The sequence below is a fragment of the Temnothorax nylanderi genome, unplaced genomic scaffold (assembly GCF_030848795.1).
Source record: "Temnothorax nylanderi isolate EJ_2023f unplaced genomic scaffold, tnyl_v1.0 TNYL_tig0065_pilon, whole genome shotgun sequence".
Taxonomy (NCBI): Eukaryota; Metazoa; Arthropoda; class Insecta; order Hymenoptera; family Formicidae; genus Temnothorax; species Temnothorax nylanderi.
The window spans coordinates 119,455-143,238 of record NW_027249127.1 but is presented as its reverse complement, the minus strand read 5'-3'; the positions used below and the strand labels follow the sequence as shown (position 1 = coordinate 143,238).

The 23,784-nt window shown below is 43.1% G+C and overlaps 1 protein-coding gene across 3 annotated transcripts in view; it reads right to left on the bottom strand.

Moving 5' to 3' along the window:
* Twin (CCR4-NOT transcription complex subunit 6-like twin) overlaps window positions 1–23,784 on the bottom strand; it is a 152,176-nt gene that overhangs the window by 88,928 nt on the left and 39,464 nt on the right. Inside the window, exon 1 of one of the 3 annotated variants that reach the window (XM_071708168.1) lies at window positions 19,511–19,563. The exons of the other annotated variants lie outside the window; for them this stretch is intronic. The gene's annotated coding sequence lies outside the window, so the exon portion shown is untranslated. Of the gene's footprint in view, window positions 1–19,510; window positions 19,564–23,784 lie in introns of those variants that run through there. 3 annotated transcript variants of the gene reach the window in all.

Here is a 23,784-nt window from a genome sequence, read left to right as displayed (position 1 = left end):
GCTGCAAGCTGTAACTCGTCCGGAGAGATGATAAATGATGTATGCCGCGTCGTGCGATGCTCCTGCACGCAAAAAAATCCATTTGAATCTCGCCAGTCGGAGTTCGGGATTTGCACCGTTAGAGCGCGAACAGACGAGACACTTTGGGGCCCTACAGAGAAGCCGCTTTTATCTGAACGGGCCCTAAATGTGTAGAAAATTTCTGTCTTTTAAGAAATAACGTAACATTCTGCGTTTCATCAGTTTTGCATTCTCATTATTATTTAAATTTGTATATATTTATTCGCCTATTGTGATGCATTCGTTTTAAGTCGCTATTTTTTAAAGTAAATTAGAAGGGATATTTTGTTAGTAATAGTCTCGCTTCCTTTACGGCTCGTTAGAGGGAGGAGGATCATGCGACCATTACGATGTGACATAACAAGGGGGTACGTAAAACCTCGACCAAAAACACCGCCGCTGCCGTCGCCGTCTCGCCGCCGTAATTTACGTACACCTTTTTTCTCACGGCAGAACAAAATCATTGCGTCCGTGTTGCATCAAGACTACGCACGCAATCGCATCGTGCGTTTACACGCAATCCGAATTCCATGTTTATCGCACGCCACGCATCTGATAAATATTTGCGGTAAAAAAACTCTGAACAGCTTTAAACAAATTCGATTAAATGTGCAAAATACTTGTCTCTCTTTATACTTCCTATAACTTAATATATGTAATCAATTTCACATAAAATATTATTTTATATGTATTAAGGAAGCAAATAATTAATACTTGTTTCATTATACATATTAAGGAATAAACTAAATATACTTGTCTTATTTTAACGATTTTAAAATAATACGAACGCGAAAACCTTTCACACGCATTACAAAGAAGCGAAGCGGTTTGTCGGCGAAAAGGATTGTGCGTGACGTGTACAGTTAAGAAATGAAGGAGGAAAGGGAGAAGGAACGACGAGCGCTCCTCGATGATACACTTGATGCAATTGATGCACTTCCCCGCATGCGTCATTGCATTCGTATGAGACGTTATTGTCCGCGGGATATAATGGCTGTCATGCTTTATGATCCGTGGATACTTTGTTCCGTCGTTCGCGTTATGATTCGCGATGCAGATAGCTTTCGCCTTTCGCACAACGAACCGTCTAGACGGTCGCGATGCATGTGCGTGCGCCACTCCATCGTATTTCCTCAAAAGATGAACCTCACGAGAGAGAACAAGCGCTTCCTATTTCGACTTAGCGAATAGTTACTACCGTCTCGCGATTTAAATCTCTTTTCCTCTTCCAAGCTGAAAGAGAAAAAAAAGGGTGTCGGTTGCGAAATAATGTAAGTATATACAGGCAGGAAGATTAATGCGTGAGACGATACATCTATGGAAACGAAGGCAAATGAAAGCAGGAGGCGGCGATGATTAAGATTAATTGGATTCGATATAGCTGAGAAAATACCAACGAACAGACATGTAATCCGGAATTACATCGGATCGAACAATGTAGCGTTCTTCGGAAGTTTACTTCGAGATGGAGATTGAAATCGCGACGCGCGGTACTTAGATACCTGGTGTTTAAGTACTTGACAGTACCAGTCGCGCCAATTACTCGATGCACTCGCTTAATGAAGAGCGCGGTCTCTCAGGGAATGCACGCGTGTTTCTTCCCTTGCTGGAAACGGACCGAGACACGGCTCGGCGTCTCGTTGTCGTGAAATACCGATGAACGTTTGCCTCTGGGACGCGATCTTTTTTTTTTTTGGTCTCCGCAAGAGATACATTCGGCTCGGATTAAAATCCCATCCGTATAGCCGCGCGGCCGCGGAAAAACCGCGTTTTCCACGTAGGAAATGTAATTGGAAGCGGACAATACCGACGGAAAATCCTCATTAAGAACCTCCCTTTGATGTACCAACGGAATTTCAGAAATCCGTTACAAAGAGCTCAATGAATCGTCTCCGTTGATAAATTTCATACGTCGCGATTGGATGTGACGATCGAAGTCTTTGTAGACTTACGTAAGCGAAATTGTGTCATGGAAGACAATACGCTATTGAAATATCTCAATAGGTATGCAGAATCGTTGCGGAAAATTGAAATGACGTAAAGACTCAATTTTACGTTGCTAGTAACGCGAATGCGCGCTTTCAAGACAAATTAGATAAATAAGTATAAAGAGATAAATTCAATTACGAGAACTTTTCTATTCATACTGCAGTTCTATTTTAGAAAACACAATATGTGTTTATATGAAATCACAGCACTATTACACAGTAAAAAAATAAAACAAAAAAAACACCAGAACGATTAATCATTTTCTGTAGTTTCTTGGACGCAGAATATGAATACCAAATTGCTCTATTACGTTACAATTTTGAGAAATTTGCGGTTAAAGTTGCAAAAAGGGCTATTTTCACAGACTTTGTTATATTATAATTGCGATATGCGACGTGCTGGAAAAGTTTTATTGCATTCGAAATATTAAATATATTAATACTTTCAGCTGTCAAAAGGAATTTTTTGTGTCGGCTGTGGTTAAGATATTCATGGTTAAATATAGGGTTTATTGTGGAAAAGCTGTGAATTAGATCGTTGACGATTTACTAAATAGCTTTCAATTACGTTTATTTAAACTTAAAAGTTTTTTTCGCTGAATACGAAAATCTGATGTCAATTTAAATATCAAATTTGTATCAAGTAATGTGTGAAAAAATTCCTATACAAGACTATTTGCTACAATTCAAATATGATTGATTTAACACTGCGTGGACACCATGGGCCTTTTAAAGCATAGTCGATTTTTCATATATGATTCCCACGGGAATAAGGAAAAAAATACAACAGTTCGGGCCTGTGTAAGTATAGAAATCACTTTTGAAACCTTAAAGATAATACATAAATTTTTATAAATTTTTCAAAAACGCTTTGGACTTTAAAAGTCCCAGGATGTCCGGGTGAGTGCTCCAAAAACACAGTATCCGTGCAGTGTTAATTTTCATCCTCCAAACTTTTTCAGTACGTCACACATAACGTAGTTATAATATGACAAAGTATCTGAAAATTATTTTTGCAACTTTAATTGAAAATTTCTCAAAATTGTGACATGATGGAGCAATTTGGAAACCGGATTTGTATTCGGCATCCAAAAAACTATAGAATATGACTAGTCTCGTTCTGGTATAAAAAAAAACACTTTTTTTAAACTGTGTTATCAGAAGATAAATCATCTGCATTGTATTTAATTATATTCTTTTTTTTCAATTATTAAATTTATTTTCTTTCGTAGTTGAACAGTACGAATGCATCAAAATCGTTTCGGGACTTATTCTCCTTTCAAGTGGCAAAATCATCGCGAGCCCGCAGCGCGGTCGTAGTAAACTATTTCGACGATGTAACGCACATCAACGACGGCAATGTCCGCGCGGCTGTACGCGACACTTGCGGTGGCATTAGCGCCAGCGCGCGTCGTTCGGCGGCTGTTTTGACGGTCCGCGCCCGATATCGCGGGACGAGATGCTTATGCAAACAGCGCATCGCGGTTGCAGTTTCGCCGATCGGCGGACCACTCGCGGCGGGCATCGTGCGGAACCGCAAAAATGGCTAACGGTTTCGGCACAAACATAGTTATACACGTTGCTCGAGCGCTCTCATCCGTCGCTCGGCGGCCTCGTGCGCGCGGCTGATTTTCTAGCTGGCGGGTAACGCGAGCGAGTGAACGCGCAATTGATCCGCCGCCGTCGCGTACGGTATGCCCGTTTGCACACCCGGTGGTGGACAGACGCGTCGAGTGGTAATCTCACAAAGAGGTAATCGGCCACCCGATACACTCACGATACGATGCCAGGCCGGCGATGGCGTGGCACGATCATCACCGCGAAGGCCAAACGGGCAGGGTTGCCGCGCTTCGATTCCGCTCTTCTATTTCTCTTTCTATCCCCGTACCGAATTGAAAATTGTGATTATCGAAGACGATCAGAGCTAACCGCCGCGTGCGCGATATTTTTCCCGAGCGCGAACACTTTGAAACCGTTTCGCGAAGCTCGCGATGAGATTCGTACCTTTCGAGAAAGTATGAAAATTCCTCGTATTACGTGTAGGGAGAATCGAACAAGGTAAACTCTGCCGTTACGCGGTGCTATTACGCGCCGCGAGTGAATACCCCGCAAATACGAAAATACCGAAAACCTTTCGCGCGGCGCACATTTTAATTCGACGCGCGCTACCTGTCTGAAAATGTCAGATACGTTACCGTTACCGAGTCAGCCCGGTATGCAAGATACGCAACTTTGTTACGGAACAGATGTGATTTCCGCGAGCCGCGCGCGCAAGAGTTTGCCAAGCCCTCCTGCGCCCTGCAGGATGCTGGATGCACAACCAGCCGTGCGAACGCGACCGTGTGCGCGAAGCCCACACATGCATATACACACAATACACGCAACATACACGTGCGCATCTCTATCAACGACGGGCGAGTAGACGGCGGAATAAATTTGAATTTCCGATGCCACCCGTGAAATTCCCATATCAGTGTCCGGATTACATTTGCATCACAGTGCACGGTCGTCCGACGACCGACCGAGAGACGGAGATACGACGAGCGCACTTGTAAAAATGCGCGAGGGCGCGCGTCGCTCGTTATTATCCCCCGAGTGAAACAAGTGACGCGCGCGGCGAGCTCGCCTCCGATCCGATACAAACATTAATTTGGGCTTTGATTAACGCCCGGATTACATTAGCATCGCAAAAACGCTGAAACGTGGAGCGCGAGGAAAGAAAGGCACAGGCCCGATAAAATCGGAACGATGGAGAGATCTTGATTAGCGACTTCCACAGTCGAAATTACATCGCGCTGTTACACGTGGAAGGAATTTTTCGTACGACACCCCAAGTGCGCGCTTAAAAAGGGAGAACGACAGATATGTTATTTATAAAATTTGCGTTATTTGGTCAGAAAGGTTTATATCGAAGGTTTATATTCGGGTTCGTCCCATCAGCCTCGCCGTAAATAGCCCGAACTGGAATCTAAATCGAGCTTATTCCGCGCTGTATCAATATTTGTATATTTTTACGGGAAAACCAATACCGCGCCCGATAAACACGCCCACCCACGTTTTCGCGAAAAATAATTCGGCACGTTCGTTTCACCTTGGCGCAAATAAACTTCAGGCGCGAGGGAAATAGCGTGAAAGAAAAAAAAAGGTGAAGAGATTAAACTAAGAACAAATATTATTCGGGGATCGCCGACTGTGTGATGCGAACATGCGCGATTTCCTCACGTGCCCGACTCTGCCCGGGTTGAAGATGAAAGCCATGAGTTTCGTTTTTGCAAAAAGCAGTCATTCTTCTCGGATCACACATTTCTTCACAAGTATAAAGAGTATGAAATTATAAGTGCTGCCCGCTCCGAGTTATACGTTTTCAGATCTACAGCTCAGCAAAAAACAAAAGAGAGAACGGCATATGTGGAGATTGATATACTCGGTGTCTCGCTGCTGTCTTTCCGATTGGAAATTCTTTGGAAAAAATTCGATAAAGTTATTTTTTCGAATAGAAATCGTTTCTTCTCTTTTTTATTTCAGCTGCTAATGTTTTTTTAAATCGTTCATTGATCAAAGTCTAAGATTAAAAAATATATCCTATGCCAGAAAATATATCTTCTTTTCTCGTCGCCTTTTAAAATAAATTTCCAACGCTAAACGATTCTGTACTCAGAATAAATGCATAAAATATTCCGCGCGGAAAAATCGATGCTGTGTTCATTGGGGATTCAGTCCTGGAGGGGAAAACGTCCGACTTACGATACAACCCGTATATACATGCACGGCAGAAGGAAGAGCGGAAGTGATCGTGAATCGAGAAAGGGACGAGGGAAAGAGAGAGGTGAGTGTGCACCTCTACCAAATGCGTCGAGTGCGTCTGACATCCCGAGTTCACTTCTTCTTTCCCTTCGTTGAGGGAACCGCCGCGCGCCGCTGCCGCAACCGGGCCCGCCTGCCATTATCTCATTTTTATTCATTCAGCACATTGTTTCTGGATTACGGGTTGTCCGCCGCTCCATTCGTCATCGCCTATTTTTACCCGCGGCCGCGGCCGTGATTTACTTCGGCACCGAAATACGTTTCGCAAAACATCGTGCAGCCCATTGTGTTCCGCATCGAAAGGCGGCTTTCATTGTAATTTTCACTTTTACATCGCGGCCTGCGCCTCGGGGCGGCATGCACGGCGGTGCGATGCATCGGCACATCCACTCGTATATTTTTCCTTCGTTTTTCGGTCGTAAGGTAAGAAGACCGTATCACTACAGCACGTTTGGCTATTGTCCGGACGAATTTGTCATACAATTAATAAAAACTCAACAAAAAAAAAATATTTATTTTCTTCAATCAATACAATTTTTTAAATACATTTCTAAAATGTCTTACATAATCTCTCCGAGAGACAATTATCTTCTAGAATATCCTCCGATTTTCTTCCTCAATCTCGCAAATACATTCATATGTATATTATATTTGTATGTAATAAGGAAAAATGGGATTTGTGCAAATAAAACGTGGTTAGTTATGGGCGTAAGTTAACGTTATATGTAACATTTAATTTAACAATTCAATGCGAAGTAAATTATCACGACGATTTATTTGACTCTTAAAGCTCTACACTTTTTCCTTGTTACTTGTTGATTTCAACATCGACAGTCATTAGTGAATTATCCATTTATATTTGAATATTTGTACGCAACTTGGAAAAAAAGTGGATTGTTCCATATTTTTGAGCAAGAAGTTTCGTGATCCCGAGCTCTCTTCCGCCAGTTCGCCGCGGCCGCGGCGCGGCGTTCCGCTGGCGATTTCAAGGTTTTCACTCATTTACGGTGCCGTGACCTTTCCATAAATCACTGCAATTCCGCGTGTCCCCCGCGCCATATCGGGCGATTCGCGTGCGCATCTGCATATCGGATTACACGGGACGCGAAGGAGGAAACGACCCCCGTGTATACGGAGGTATGGACGCGCGCGTGCGCGAGCGCGAGCGCGGGGACGATCGTATGCATAAATATGTAACATCGTATCGATGTTTTGCGTTCCCGTCTAATTGGCCTCTCGCAATCGTTTTCTACCTGGCTGGAGAACACGGCAGCGGAAACCAAATATCGCCATCAGGATCTCTCTCTTGCGCGCGATTTTCTACGAGATCGTTAAACCCCCCCTGGCATTTGTAGAGCGTACTGCGTTAATTTACGATCAGCGTGACGCACGCGCCCTTCTTAAAGATAGTACATCTTGTATTCACCACGAAAACCTGAGAGAGATCCATTCGAAGATATCATCGGGAAAATAGATGAAATTATTATTTATGGAATACGCGTTACTATTAAATACGATAATTAAGAAGAAAGGATTGTGTGATATTAAATAAGATAATTAAGAAGAAAAAAGAAAGGATTGCGTTTCCTCGTTAATTTAAAAATTATGAACACGGTTTTGCGGATGTGTTTCTCGGATAAGCGCGATACTTCACGAACACTGTCGAGCACTCGGGGCCCCCGTTTGAGCTTCGTTAATTTAATAGCAGGAAATTTAAAACAGGCTGTTATAAAATATCGCGGACGAGACGGCTCCCGTCATATAGAGCGGGTCTATTATACTAACAACGTACACAACAAAGTTGCGCTATAACCGCGGCTGCCGCCAGTGCCGCCGCATCATGTCCCCGATGATTTTAATCGATTATGCTCGGCAAGAACATTATTCGCGAGTCGTCGCCACCGGACAGCGGGAGTAAAAAAAATCGCGGAATGTGTACGCAGTCGATCGAGTACGATTCGATCGCCTCGCGCGAATCGAGAGACTTGATAGAGGCCTCACGTCGCCGGCAAATAACCGCGTGTTTATCCCGGCGTATGCTAACGATTTCGTGGAAGAGAGCTCGCCGAGCGTGCAACCTGGATCTATCCATCTAGACGTGTCTACCGAGACCCACTTTACGTCCTACATACTCTCTCCCTGTCTCTTTCTCTCTCCCTCTTCCTATTTACTTCCCCGCTCCCGTGCATGTCCATAATAGCGCGCTAACGCGCGACGCGTTATTCGCGGGTAATTGTAAGTACTGACTAGTTGATGAGTCGGCAAAATCGAAAGCCAAAACACGTCGGAAAAGCCAGAAGATATAAGCGAGACTAATTATAAGAGGGGACAAAGAACAAGATAGCGAGAAGGAGTTGCAAAAAAGTAATTTTTTTGTTACCAGACCTGCATAAAAGATCAGTTTTGACGTGGTCGAAAAAGATTTCTGATCTGCCTTATTTATAGATTTATATCTTTCTTTTCTCTATAGCTATCTCCTATGGCTGACTTTTGTACACAAATTTAATAATATAGAAATTACTTTGTTCCATTTCTTTCTTTCTCTCCTAACGTCCTATTTTACCGACAATAAATTATATATTTATAAAATAATTTAGATAATTTTCTTTTACCACTTGATTAATCAATACAAATAATAAATATACCAGTTCTTTGAATAATAGAAAAGTAATATACCATCAGAGAAAGAGAGGAAATAAAAGACTGAAGGATAGACTTTATCTCAGAACTCCTAGAATAAGTAGATCTCCTGAAAAAGAAAAAAAAATGGTGAAAAGACTGAAAGATTCATTGGTTCGAGAAACGATCTTGTTACACCTCAACGGTGGAGGTAGGTAAAAAAGAGAGGAGGGAGTGAGGGATGAGTTAGTCGAGGAATCTTGGGGTGAGGTATTTAGAATACTTGACGTATCTGCCTAATGAGTATTCCCCGGCAAAGGAGGAGCCAGAGGAAAAGAGCCTCTTTTTCTTCGTGTCCCTATCGTACGCGTGTCATTTGCATAACGACCGAGAAAGTATGAAAGGCAGATGGAAGGGTGGATGGGAAGCCCCTTTAGGGCGATCACGTTTTCGCTGCAGTTTGTTTTACGTCTTTGGCGCATTCTCGAACGGCCACTTTACGATTTCCGCCGTGTTACGACAATGTAAACGTCGGGAGCAAAGTGTACCGGATGATAAAAGGACCTCCGGGAAACGAGGGGACGAATATTAGTGAAATTAATGAGACGAATGTATATAAAGCCGCGAAGTACAACACGGTTTTCTTCTTACTTAAGACTCGTAGGAACTTGGGAAAGACAATTATAATTCCTAGCTAATTCTTATTTCGCGAACATTATAAAATATTATATATGCTTGATAATTCTTACGTTCGTCTTGAACATTCACAATCGGCGAAACGAGTGCTTGTCGTGCGTCTTTCCAGAAAAATAGCGCGAGAGCACGCGACGCACGCTCTGTCATATCGGCATCCACGTCGCACGTATGATTACGCGATCTGGCACGATAATTATCCCGCATCGCCGTGCGCGATTCATCGAGTAACACGTCGCGAAGTGCAATTGCATGCGAAGCGAGAGAGAGAGAGAGAGAGAGAGAGAAAGAGAGTGCGTTATCGTGCGCGCGGTCTCTCGGGGCCAGGTGTTATTATTCTTCCCTGATTATTATTCTTAGCCGCCGCGTGTATAGGCCGGCGAGTCGACGGGAAAAAGTCGACGATGCACCGCTCTTCCGAGAAGTGATACTTAATTAATGGACGGCGGGAGAGGGAAGAGGGAGAGAGGGGAGAGGGAGGGAGGGAGAGAAATGGGCGAAGAACAAACAGCGGGACAACCAGGTAGTCCACTCACGTAGATCTCGCGTTTTCACTCGACGACCAGCCGTGTAACGTCTCGTTGTCGTGATGGGAAACACCCTGCTCGCTGTGCGAGGCAGACAATTTTTACGTCGCTCACTTTAACATCGTTAACTGCCGCGGATGAATCAAATCAACCTACACGCGACATCCCCCGTATTCCCGCGTTATTCCTATTTTAAGCCCAACTGCCTCTCAGGCAGATACTCTGTTTAGCTCTTTATTAAGTAACTTAACAAGCTCCTTTACTTTTAAGAAAGCTGAGATTGCAGGATGAACGATCGTACGAAGGTCGTAAGGGGAGAGACAGAACACCGTGACGAGACAAGACAGGCGAGACGGTCCGCTAATGCGACCATCAAAAGGACAGGAAGAGCCAGCATCGGTCACATCTGGCTGGACGATTCGCGCGTGATCTTTGTGCTTTATGGGGCGTGCGGGGATAAAACGACGGAAGGACGTTTTGCAAATACGAGTGCCGCGACCGTAAAGGGCAAGCACGCTCTCTTCACGCAAAGAGAGAAAGAATGTCATCGTCGCGGAACGGCTCGTACACACCCGCAATGGCGATCGTCCTATTCAATGTCCTTTCCGCCATTTCGCCTTCGTGAAATGTCGCGCCAGTTGTAAAAACCCCCCTTCCTCTTTCTGGAGGAGAGATCTTCCTCCCTTTGTAATATTCTGTTCGCAACTGCGCGCTTCTGTTGTTTTGAGGATATTACAGTTACGAAGATATCGAGGTTCATGGGTTGGCTATAATCGTACGGTTTAATATCCATAATCAAAGTAGAACATTGGCAAAATATAATATATAACGAATAATTTATAACGAATTTTGTCTTGAGAGATATTTAATTTGATACTTGACATATATTGCAAATTAGATTTTCAAATTCACGTTTCACTGAAAATAAGATAGTGGCAAGATAAATGTCGCTAATTAAAGTCACGTAGTAATTTATAAATGAGATGAAAATGTCTATTAATTATCACAAATGGGAAAACGTTTCAGAAAACGTGCATTTTTCGCAAACGCACGAACAATAGAAGTGTGGGAGTTTCGATGTGCACTTTGTATACGCTGTCGCGTGGCTGCGCGCGAGCACGTAGGAGGCATAAACTTAACTTTAATTAATAAAGCAGGAGAGATGCAATTAAGAAAACGATCGCAGTCGTTGATAAGTAACTCCGGTGAATAACAAGCGAGACAGTTATTACATCATAAAACTTTAACAGATCGTTAATAATGGTCCTCAAAGCCACCAAACCAATCATTAACAACTGCATTACCGTAAGTACCAACCGATAATAATTCGAAATACTTATCTTCATATGAGCTCCGTTATATCGATCATAATTAACTTTGCAGTAAAATTATTATTTAGTCCTTCGTTTTGTCTTCCGTCGACAGGCGAACTTCGCTAACAGTAAATAATTCAAGAGACAAAATGTTAGAGCACTGAAATATGAGAAGAAGAGAGCGCAAATAAAACGAAAACCATCGTTTCCTCGTAGTCGTAATGAAAAAGCAAGCTCTGCTAGTTACAAAATTGGAGAGGACAATGAAATTGCCTTTACCCCTTACTATTCCCCTCGAGAAACTACTTCACGCAAGTTGGCGTGCAGGAAAGCCGCGTGTAACAGGCGCACAATGCCTGCGCACAAACGGCAGAATTCCCGCGGCTAATTCCACGCACCCGGTAGAAACGCGGGTACGTGCGCGACTTAATTAAAATTTTCTAGCTTTAAGCCCGGCGGCTTTTGTCATCGTCGCGATTAAAACGCGGCGGCGGTTGTTGGTTGTTCGGCTGCTCTCGGGTGGTTTCATCTTGCGCGGCTCGCGCTTTCGAGCCCGTTTTAGGGTTCAAGGATCTTCCGTCAGTAGCCGACTCTCGTCTCGACTCAACCGATTATTAAATATCAATATTTCCTTCTCCGAGCACAATATATCCCCCTCGGCTTGGTTATCCGCCCGCGAGCGAGTCCGCGAGCGAATCTCTCTCGTTACAAAGGAGAGATATCGCGCGTGGCGTGTGCGCCGGATGAAATTGCCGGTAGTACGCGACCGGCACCGGCGTGGTAGGATGTACAATACGCGGTTCTCGTAGAATATCCCTTACTCCGATAATGATCGCGGGAAATGGTAGCATGATAATACAGTGTACCACGGAAAAAGGCGCGCTCTCTCGAAAAAGGCGCATGGTAATCGAATGGAAGATTATCCAAAGCGGAATTAATCTCGACGGCGAATTACTAACTCCGCTTCCCAGCGCGACCCTGACGCGCTCTATATGTAAAACGTCCGTTTGCATATTCATATATGATTTATTTACGTAAAATCAGGTGTAACGTTTCGTATCTGTTATATTTATGCGTATAGGTAAAACGGAAGTTATATCGCATTTCTCTATTATTCGCGTGAATTCCATATCGTATAAAAGTATTATATTATAAATATTAATAAAAATGATACATATAGGCGATTAATAAAGTCGTTGTCTCGCTGCATTTTACGCCGAGGCAAAACATCCAAACTCGTATTATTTTATAAACATTGCCACATAACAAATGGAGAACGCGGACGGCAGTATCGCGTAAAATTATCTGTCAGACATGGCGCGACATTTTCGCGACAGAAGCACATTTTTCATCACGTCGCGTGTACATATACATTACGCGTTTCGTAATATACGGTTATGGCGCGGCCCGCGCATGTGGAGACGAGAAAAAATTGGGCTATATTTAACGTGATAAAAGTAAACTCCGCTTAACGAAAGGCAGAAAATATACTAACCAGACGTTGGACAATTGTATCGAAATAAATGCGCGAGTAATTTTTAACCCGTTGTTTGGCGAAAGGAAAATTACGCGGTAACTTCGAGTTCGATGGACGAGGTTCCCTTCAAATGCACGGCGATCGTAAGTTACCCCACAAGTTAAGGGCTCGGCCCCGTTAGGGTAACGGGATGAATTCCGGAACTTGGCCGAAATTCAATTTATTCGTGCGTGCGAAGGAAAAGTTACAACTCAAGCAGGAAGGGTAGCAATTTTCTATATGGGAAATAACTTTCCTCGGTTGCCCTCCTCGTTCGCCAGCGTCGGGTTATTTACTTCCGCTTGGAAAACGACTTCTGACGTTACGTCGTACATTATTGTGGCTTTTCCCATATGTCGAAAGTTTGTGACTTGTGACGTAACATTTGTCATAAAATTAATAAACGATGATAATTTATATACGTTCGTTACTCCAAGAATAATAACTAAATGTTTATCGCACAGTAAAATATCTTTCATTATTATATGTCTTATCTTTCAAAATATCTTTCAAATTTATATCTTTAATATCTTTCAAAATTTTATATCTTTAATATTATATCTTTCATTATATCTTTAATATCTTTCAAAATTATATGTTGTAGCTATATTGTCACATATTTTTAAATATAATTCTCATAAATTTTTCACAAGATTACATTTCTCCTAAAATTAAATTTAATTAATTACCTACACTGAAAAAATTTATTATTTGCAAGCAAATAGATTTCTTTGAATTTAGTTTCCTTAATTCGAAGAAGTATTGAGTAGATTTAAGAAAACATTTTTCTGAGTTTAAAATATTTTCTCGAATCTACCTAATACTTCTTTGAATTAAGGAAACTAAATTCAAAGAAAACTAAATTCTAGGAAATCTTCTTGCAAATAATGAATTTTTTTCCCAGTGTAATATATGGACGCTAAATAAAATAACAAATGTAAAAAACTATTTTTTCACAAATTACCGGTAGAGTTTTTAACGCTTAAACACTCTTCACGTGCGCGTTTACGAGGAAACGCCACGTGAATACGTGCGCATAAAGACGATGTAAATGTATTCTCGAAAAGATATTTCTATTCAATCGTAAGCTCGGGGCGCTCATTACTCCGAATGCAGACCGGCTGACACCCGATACATTTTACTCGAACGAGCGCGACGTCGTTAAAACGTATCTCAAGACCACATGCTGCATCCGTTGTCAAGCGACATTGTTGCAGCGTCGATGCGTTCCGCGCGAGGAGGAAAAGACTTTTCGAGGCGGTCGACGAAATCGACAGGTTCGACGAGACGATTCGTAGGCGTATGCCGAGTATTACTTTTCCGCATTGTTACGTTTTAATAAAAATCCTCCCTCCTCCTCCTCCTCCTTCTTCTTCATATTGCAAAGACTGAATATTAATCGGTCGCTACCAGCGAGTAATATCGAGTCCTCGTAGAATCCGTCCGTCCGAGACCTACGTTTTCGTCGTCCCACGCGCTGTCATTGTCCGTGGTATTATATTTAAATTTCTGCGTGCACCCTCGCCGCGGGTATGTGCGTGGGATGTCCCGGCGACGACGCGACGGGCATACTAATTGTTTCTCCCTCCAACGTTCGCTTTTTTTTTTCTTTATTACGTTTTCACGGGGAACTTTCGGAACCGATGTTCGTTTCGCCGCTGCTTCCGTCGCGCCACCCTCGCACGAGGATCCCGTCGAGTTCATTTCAATCACAATGGACGAGCTCGTCCGAGTTTCCAAAAGAAAAGGGGAGAAGCTCTATCTATATTCCGCCCGAGTATCTAAAAAATTACCCGACGGGAAATTGCAAGGAATTATTAGCCAAACTGGAAAGTCACCCGTGCGCTTCTTGATTGATGACAAAGTCTCGTATGAATAACGCTTGATTGAGCATCAATTACCGATTTCACACTAATTTTGCCCGATAAATCTGACATATTGTCTTACATATATTTTCTTTCTGGAGTGACTCGATAGTAAAATCTAGCAACTGATTGGTAGCCGAACGTTCCCTCTCTCGTATTCATATGATCGAAGCTATGATTGAAGATACCCGATCGCCGTAGCGACTGTCGCGTCATGGTCCTCGTTTTGTTACGCTCGCGCGTATCATTAATTTGCGAGCGAACCGAACGGATCGCGTCGTGGGGAGAGACATTTATCACAATGAAGATATTATCGAGATATCTATCGTAGCACGCGTAGCCGACGGGGCATAGAGCGGGGTGGCGGCTGATTGTTGACTCGATTACGGCGCGCACGGGACAAGAATCTGAAACGTCCTCTCTCCGTCGAAGAGAGTGATATCTGCTCGGGTCGAAGAAAAAAAAAAAGATGAGCGATCGAGCGAGTCTCTCTGCTGCCGTCTACTCGTCTCTATACTTGTCCATCCCAGCAGCTCGTGGAGAGTTATACTCGCGTAAACTACGAGTATCATATATAAACTGGTTATTATCGACGATGGAAAGCTAGTCTACGCAGCACCGTATCCCGACGCATAAACTTCGACCGCAGGGAGGAGATTAGGGGACTTATCGTGCGCGCCGGGCTACGATAACAGCGGCGGGCGGGAAAATTGTACGGCAGTAAAAGTACTTCTAGTATTTTGATTGCGGCGATTATTATGCTCGCGATTTCATTAAGGATTATCGAAGGGCCATTATTTGCCCGCGAGTACGGAATGTTAGAGCGTAATGTCCCTTAGCCGACGCGACGGTATCTATAGCAATACGCCGATGGTTCCGGAATATCCTCTATATTTCCTTGTCCAACGAGCCGGAGGTAATCTCCGACGGAGGCCGTGGCCGAGAGCAACGAAGGTGGAGCGGTAGGCCAACCGGCCGGCAACAAAACGAAAGGCCGCCGCGCCGTTCCATTTGTCGTGCACGGGCGCATCATCATGAAGTCATATTTCACGACTTATGGTAATTACGATCTACCACCCAGAAGTCGTCGAGGTGCATGCGTGCCGAGACTGTCGCGCGCGCGCATGCTATGTGTAATACACATCTCGTATAGAGCGCTCGCCGGACCGGACGTTACGCGTATTACGCTTTTCATGGGACACACGGGGGATTGTAGCTATTTGTCCTGCCGCGTCCGTGGTATCAATCTAGAGTGCGCGAGCTCGACCGCGACACAAATCGTCGCTTCGAGTAATAATTATTAGTGTGCGCTGAAGTACCCGCGAGCGCGCGGCTTTAATTGCCTCTCCGGCCTGCGACTAGGAAGAGAAATCGCGAAACTCTCGCCTAGACGAGACGGATGATGGAAATGTCAGATGAGTGATGTAATATCGAGGTAACATTCTATCTTTCTATCCTATTCCTAAACGAACTCTTAAACGCAAGAATCCTAAAAATAATTTTTTTAATCTAATCTATCTATATATATATAAACAAATGTCCTGACTGACTGACTGACTCATCAACGACCAGCCCAAACCTCTAAATCCAGAAACATGAAATTCGGGAAGTACCTATATTCCTTCTATGATATAAACACCCACTCAGAAGGGATTTTTAGAAATTCGACCTCTAACGGGGTGAAAAGGGATAAAAAGGATAAAATGTGTTTTCACTGATTCGAAGATGAGTATTGTACGGTACGAAAGACTTGGTTGAATGAAAATCTTATTTTTAACGCTTTGTCATGGGAAATGTCAACTGACGGGTAACACAAAATGATGAGAAATATTCCTACTACTATAATTGTAAGTAAATTTTTATGTCCGTAAAAATACAATACTTGACTTCCACCCGTCGAAAATAGAATTACTGTTCCAAAGTCGGCTGACAGCTACATATTAAATTAGCTTCAAGTATATATGTATATAAACTTTCACAAAATTTCAACTGAAGTTTTAGTTACGGAAATATTTAATATGATGAGGAATTAAGGAATTAGGAAGGAAGGCAATGTCCGCTAAAGTTTCTATTAATGAAAACTGAACCCAAATTAGTTGAAGAGTTCGCGAACAATTCTTGCGACACACTTGTGGCTGCTAAATCTCATTTTATTAGTATTGTATGTAATATTAACAGACATATGAAAATTATATGAACGATATACGATCGAGTCCATCTGCCATTTTTTAAGTACACAATAAATAATATTTCTTTTATAACTACTGAATAATCAGCGATCAAGGCATATCTATAGATTTATTTTAGCCGAATGGCTAACAATGAGAAAAATATGTCATAATCCCAGCCGCACCAGAACTATAAAGCGTAAAAAGCAATAATGTTCGACTTCGTCGCGATCTCGAAACTGCCACTTTTTCTTTTACACAGTGTAGCATATCGCGCGGATTACTGCGGTCTACACCGAAGCAATTCCCGTCTTTTTAGAAGGAAATAAAAGTTTCCGAGCTCCCTTCGCGGCCGATCATTTAAGATCGTGTCCCCGATTCGTGCGATTCGCGGCAGTTCCGCGGCGTTACGACTTTTTCGATCGATCATTCGAATCGCAATTCTGAATTGAAAACTACAGCGCAGGAACAAGCTTTGTCAACAAGATGTCAAAAAATTACAAGGTAGATATTTTCTTTGTTTCTTAGAAAAGAAGTCGGTAATTTTTTTTAGAAAAATAGGTCGAATTTACAGACTGCTGAATATTATTATACATTTTAATTCTTTATATTATTTAGCTAAATTAAAATTCAAAACTGTACTATACTTTATTGAGTATAGTATATTGAACATAATGTCTTCGACGTTTTTCTTTCTTCCTTTTTAATAGACAAAAAAAATTGTTTTCTAAAACGTTCCAAAAGATTATAAGTTAACAGATGGCAGAAACATTACAATCTTGAGAAAAGAATGTGACGTTCTCCACCCTTGGTGTTCGACCAAACCGAACTGAACGGATTGGCAGTGGGCATATCCTTAATGTCCGGTATCCGTCGATCGATCTCGCGTACCGGTAACTATACCGCTGTGGTTTCTAGACACTACGGAGGCGTCGTCGCCGATCCGACCACACAAGTGGAAGAGCTAGGGGGACCCTTTCTCGATCGGCGGACCCTTATTCTTCAGAACGACGAGAGGGTACGGGCCGAAGCCGCAAGCGGCACATACTTGCATCGCGATCGCGGTACAGCTGTTGCGCTTAATAGCGGTTATTTGTCGCTTGAGCGTGTTAAAATGTTGCTGCCTTGTTGCGTGCGGGCAAAATTCCGCGCGGGACCGCGCTGTTTCCTTTAACCGGCGGTAGTGCTCCTTCTTTCTTCCCCCTTTTTCTCCGGATCCCCGACATTTTGCACGCTTTAAGTAGCAGGTGGTATTTTAAACCCTCGCCTAGCGTGAAACTTGGCTGGGGAAACTATGTTCTCTGATGTTACAATGATGTATCTTAAACGGCGTGCATTATATCAATTTGTAGACTCGATATTAAATGAAATTGAATTTAAATTGTCTATAAAGGCATCACATCAAGAATAGATATTATCACGAGGATCTTACAGCTAGTGTTTAACATCTATGAAACAAAATTCCTACATACATATATTTCTACAAAATATTTCTGAGTATCTTATGAATTATGGAAAATGTGATTTATAGGTGTTACCGAAATTTAATGGGATAATTATACGCAATTTTCCAGTATTTTCCAGAAATAAAGCGGAAGGTTGGGACGAGAAAGAGAGGAGCTACAAATTAGGGATGATCACAGCAGTGTGTAAGCTGAACGTTTAATCAGTCTAGAGACCTACGCAAACATATCGGCCGAATGAGGGTTCCGGAGGCACAAATGCAGCCCCCGGGAGGGATTAATAGGATCGCTGGACCGACGGAATGAGACAAACCTAAAAGAATAGGATGGACCGGCTGAGATGGTTTTACATACACGCGCGAACACGGTGTCTCGTAAAGGTCTTTACGATTCGAGTTGTAAAAGAAAATACCCGTCTATAAACTGTATACGCGGGTCAGCCGGCGTACAAGTTTGTGCGATTTAAGCAACGCGTTGCACACGTCGAGGAGTGCATGCGATACGCGCTAAATATCGCGGAAAGGAAAAATGGGCTCTCGTTGAAAGAAAGGAGCGACAATTTTCTACGCGCATGCTTACGCCGTAGACTTTATTTCTTTCGATTACGTATAAATCGCGCGAATAAGAGCGCCATTGAACAAATCTCGCGGCAGACTGTTCAAATGGAAACTCTCGTTTATTCGCGGCACTTCGTTTCGCATGATTCATCCAGCGCGATCATCAAGAGCGCACCCCGCCAAAGCACGACGACGACTACGGGATGGGATTCTTCGCGGGAATCGTAACGAGAACACTCCGCGGAATCTCGTCTCGCAAGAGTGCCCGCGCCCGCTCGAGTTAAAGACGATCTGCCCGGTCTGATACCGAGTGACATCCAGCATGGAACACGCAGCGTCATTTGTTACCGACACGAGGCGAGCGGGCGGCCCCGCGGGCCGCCGACAATAGGGGCCCGGCCCGATCGGGCCCCGTCCGGGGCCCCGCTGCGAGAAGAGAGAGCGAGAGAGAGAGAGAGATAGGGATCGATTTTTTCGCCCGACTCGAATACCGACGATTCTCTCTCTTTTCCTGGCGTGGCGGCCTTAACCCGGCAGTGAACGCGCTCGGAAATCCAAGGTGGATGATTAAAGCTTTGATCTTTGTTATCCCGGAAATGATCTCGCGATTTGTCCGAGTGTCTGCGCACGAGCGTAACACAAAAGACTTGTCTAACATCGCGTTGTGATTGATTTATCTGTCATAATTTCGAACTTACTAACTGTCGGAAATGCAATCTCTTTTCCGATTCTTTTTCGTTTGTGAAAAGTTCTACTAGTTTCTGTCGCGGGCCGCGGAACTTTCGAATACCATTACAGCGCACTCGCGAAAATATCTCTTTTTTTCCCCGTTGAAGAAGGAGACTTGTCTCGAGATCGTGGGGTATAAAATATAAAATGTATGACGAAAAGTGCGAGGTAACGAAAATGTACTCTGTTAGGCAAGCGTGGCACGTACCCAGCGAAGGATCAGCACTTTACCGCAGCGCAGTGCGACTTCTATTACGCCCCGTTTCTTACCTGAAACATACAAATGAGGATTGGATTAGATATCAGTTGAGTGATGATCGAAATGTTCTGTTAAATATTTATGACAATCGATAACATGCTTGTATGAGAGACGAGTGTTCGGAGAATAACGTTGCATTGATACAAGATACATGTAATTTTTATATGTAAAGACGTTTTGAAAGTCTTTGTATTTGTATTAATCATGAGAAAAAATCACGATTAATAAAAATAAATCATAAAAGTAATACGTAATATTACACTGAGAAAAAAACATTTAGATCTAAAAAAATATTTATTAAGTAGCTCCTAATAGCTTATTTATTTAATATAATACACATTATTTAAATATTTTTACTTAATTTAAATAAAAATATCTAATTCTAAATACGAGTAAATATGTGTATTATATTAAGTAAGCTATATTAGGAGCCACCTAGGTCATAAATATTTTTTTCTCTGTGTATAAATACATAAATAACATGTGTAATAATAATAATACACAATTTACTTAAATTAACTCTATTACTTTGAAATAAATAAAATATTTTTTAACATGTTTTTAGCAAATGCGCAGTGAATCACTTTTATCTCGCGGCAGGGTTAGAGATCACGGAAGCAGCAAAAAGAGTGCTAATTAATAACGATTGAAATCACCACGCGGAATCTATAACGAAGCGAGCAACGCGCGGGAGAAACGTTAATTAACACATACCGGGATCGGATTCCGCGCGGCATCGTGTCCGTCGTTTGCGAATCTGAATCTTCGATCTAATTTCAGGCGCAGTCGAAGGTAAATTTTCTAGCACTCGATAAGTTCGCAACTCTCTCTCTTTCTCTCTCTTTCTTCCTTTATACACAAGCAGCGTAAAACTCGAATGCCGCGTAAACTTGAACGGCTGATATTGCCCAGAATCCATCGCGGGATACGTGTGTAAGGGTCGGTTGTTCCAACCTATTGGTAAGCTAACTAATAGTTAAATCATATGTCTATCTTTGTTATGTAAAAGATAAAGACATATATATGATTTAACTGTTAGTTAGTTTACCAACAGGTTGGAACAACCGGTTCTAAATAAGGTACGAACATCTACTGCCATTCTGTTTAGAGTACGGTGTCTTAAAAGTTTTTAAGAGAATAATAAATGGTAGCAAAAATTTATTTTAAAACAATGCTCGCTTCACATATGTGTGTGTTTCAATTAATTTAGTGCAACACAGTTTTATGCCATCTATAGAAATCAACATCGACGAGATTATTACATTCTTGCTAGTGGAGGACCAATCTTTTCTCCGATCTATCTTCAATATGCCTGTAAAATTTTCCGCGGCTGATTCGAAGCGAATTAAAGCCCGCTCGGAGCTCATTCCGGATGCTTCGAGGCGTTCGATCAATGGAATCGTTTTTACGAGGCGACGGCGCGCGCGTGACCGACGAGTGTGATTGGAATTTTATTAATTGGCCGTTGCATAATTCATCTCCGCGGTTTCCCGCCTGCACCAGGTGTTCCCGAAATCACGAAGTCTCTTGCTCCGCCGTTGAAAGGTTATCAAAAATTTCCTCTTTGCATTTTTTCCGTACAATATTTAAATTTATATAATGTAAATCATATTGCTTTAATAAAATATACGTTATTAAAAAATAGATAATTATAATAAAAATGTGGAATATGTTTATTTATCTAATTTATTCATATTTATTTACAGTTATTAGTTTCATTTTTATTTTTTATTTAGACAAAGTGTTTTATTTGCAGGATACGCGTTATATAATAATATATTGGTCAAATTCATTAGTTACTCTCTTCGGCTCGTACATTAGCACATAATTCCACGGATAATGCTAATTCGCGAGAATACTTAATCGAGATGTTCGTCATACGATCGAAAAAGGTAGCTGCATTACGCTCCGCGGACTTTATTAAACGCTGTTTTCATTGGCGGACGTAAGCCTATTATATGATAATCGAGTTAAGCGAATAAGCCGACGTTCTTCATTATGGAGAAAGGAACGAATTCTCGACGTGGTGGAGTCGTCAAAGAATTAAACTGAGGCAAAAGCGCGACCAATTATCGGGGTATTTTCAGGGGCTTTAAATTAATCCGGAGATGGGAGCAGCAGTATTACCATTTATATACGCACGATATGCTCCTTACGCGACTTTAATAACATTAGTGTAAAATTGTATCGTTGCCCGTAGAGAATTTTTTTTGTTCCTATTTCGGAGTATAATAAATTACTACGAAATTCTATTTCAGGATTAAATACGCTGCATTTAATCCTCTTTGAATTTTTTTGCAAGAAAAACCCAATTTAAAAACGACGATAAAAGTATGTTGCATCTCTCACATCGAGATATTCGCTTTCGGCGAAATTATCTACTTTTTGTTATGCCCTTTTGAATGTCTTCGTTTTTAATTCCGGCACGCTGAACGACGTTACGCAACGGAAGGGGAAACGAGTATTAAAGTGGAAGTTTCGCGTTTTGATCCGCGAGTAATGCGAATCTTAACGAGATCGTCGAGTCCCGCCGTCGAGCGGTCGCTTTTTCGCGTCGCTCGCTGAGCCGTATCCTCGAGGACACCGTCTTTTCCGCAACGTGGATGACCTCGAAAGGGTCGTTGCGAGATTTCTCATTTCAAGTGTCATCCAACGTGGCTCGAAACGGCGAAGTTATCTCAACGCAGATAGGGGAGGAAAGGGGAATAGATACCTATCGCGTTCTATAAAATCTAAATGCATATACAGAGAGAACGCACCAGAAATTCCCAGCGTTGAACGAGGAAAAGGTATATAGGGTGACCTGAAACTGTCGCTTCTCGTTTACGGCAGCGTTGCGTTGTCCGTCTGACTCGAAGTGGATTTTTCCCTAACGAGAATTTCATTCGACATCACGTTATCTGGTATCTCCAGCGCTTGCCTCCCCCCCCCCCTATATATCTCTCTCTATTTCAATAGTTCTGCCTTGTACACTTTCGCATCACTGCAGGTAACGCGCGTGAGATACAATAAAAATCGCGGTCCAGAAGTGTACAGATCGCCAGTAGCGCGATACGAGAGGCTAATTAAATCGTAACGCTAATAATATACAACTGTCGAAAAAAGAACGGCGTGCAATTTGGAGCTGGCGCGATGCAATTTTCGATTCGTTACACCTGCAGCGCGGCGCGGAGCGGAGCCCGATCCTAATCGCGTCCGCCGCGCCCCGATGAAATTATCGCGATAATTTCCTGGCGTAGATACGCGGCCCGGGCATTATAAACCGCCCGGCTAAGTATATAATCGCAGGTGCGCGCAAAGAGCGTTTCTCCCGTGTGCGGAAAGAAGAAGCGCATCTCCCCCGGGCGCATGTATCACCCAGCGGCGACCTTATGAACCTTTCGCAGAGAGCTGTTCTCTCCACCGGGAGAGAAAACGGGATGCTGCGCTGCGCTGCCTATCCTATCCGAATGCCGGCGAATGGATGCCGGCACGTCTAGGAAAGGCGTGGCCGCCTCGTGGCGGCAATGGCCGGGTCATGATTTATCTCGCGTTCGGTCTCGAAAACGATTTTCTGCGATATCGTATCGCCGTCGTAGGATGCTGTGTACGGAGGATGGCTCTTCAGGGTTCTCAGGGTACCGAGACAGCTTGCGAGAGCGCGTACTTACAGCGTCCATCGAGCGGCGAACCGTGGCAACGTGCTCGCCCGCGCGAGCTGGTAGCTCTCGCGATCATTTTATCTCGCGAAGAGACGGCACCGCTAACTTGACCGAATGTCCGACACGCCGCCGCGGCTTTATCGCGCTCTTAATTGAAAGTGATTAATGAAGGCAATGCCACACTGAGCTATGCATTAGGAGGCCCCCGCGGTAACGTACAGATTTCGTGACGGCGATCGTTCATCCTCGTCATAATTCTCGAACGGAACGTCAAGACCTCTTCCGCACGCCGACAACTGCATGCGGGGGTATGCTATGCGTCCATCTGCAATTTTTCAAGTAATCCTCGCCTCGTTCCACATTTGATTATAAAATAAATCATTCCGCATCGAATCCGTGATCGATGGTCGACCCTCCCGCTCCCGCTGTATCCCACTACTTTCATACAGTTGTCGCTGGGCGCGCGAGAGCGCGCGCGAAGGGGAGAGACGGGGGAGACTGGGGAGAGCGAAAAGGGGAGAGTAAAGGAAAAAGGGGAATAGACTTCGGAATACCGACACGTCTGGAGGAAGGCGTGGCGAT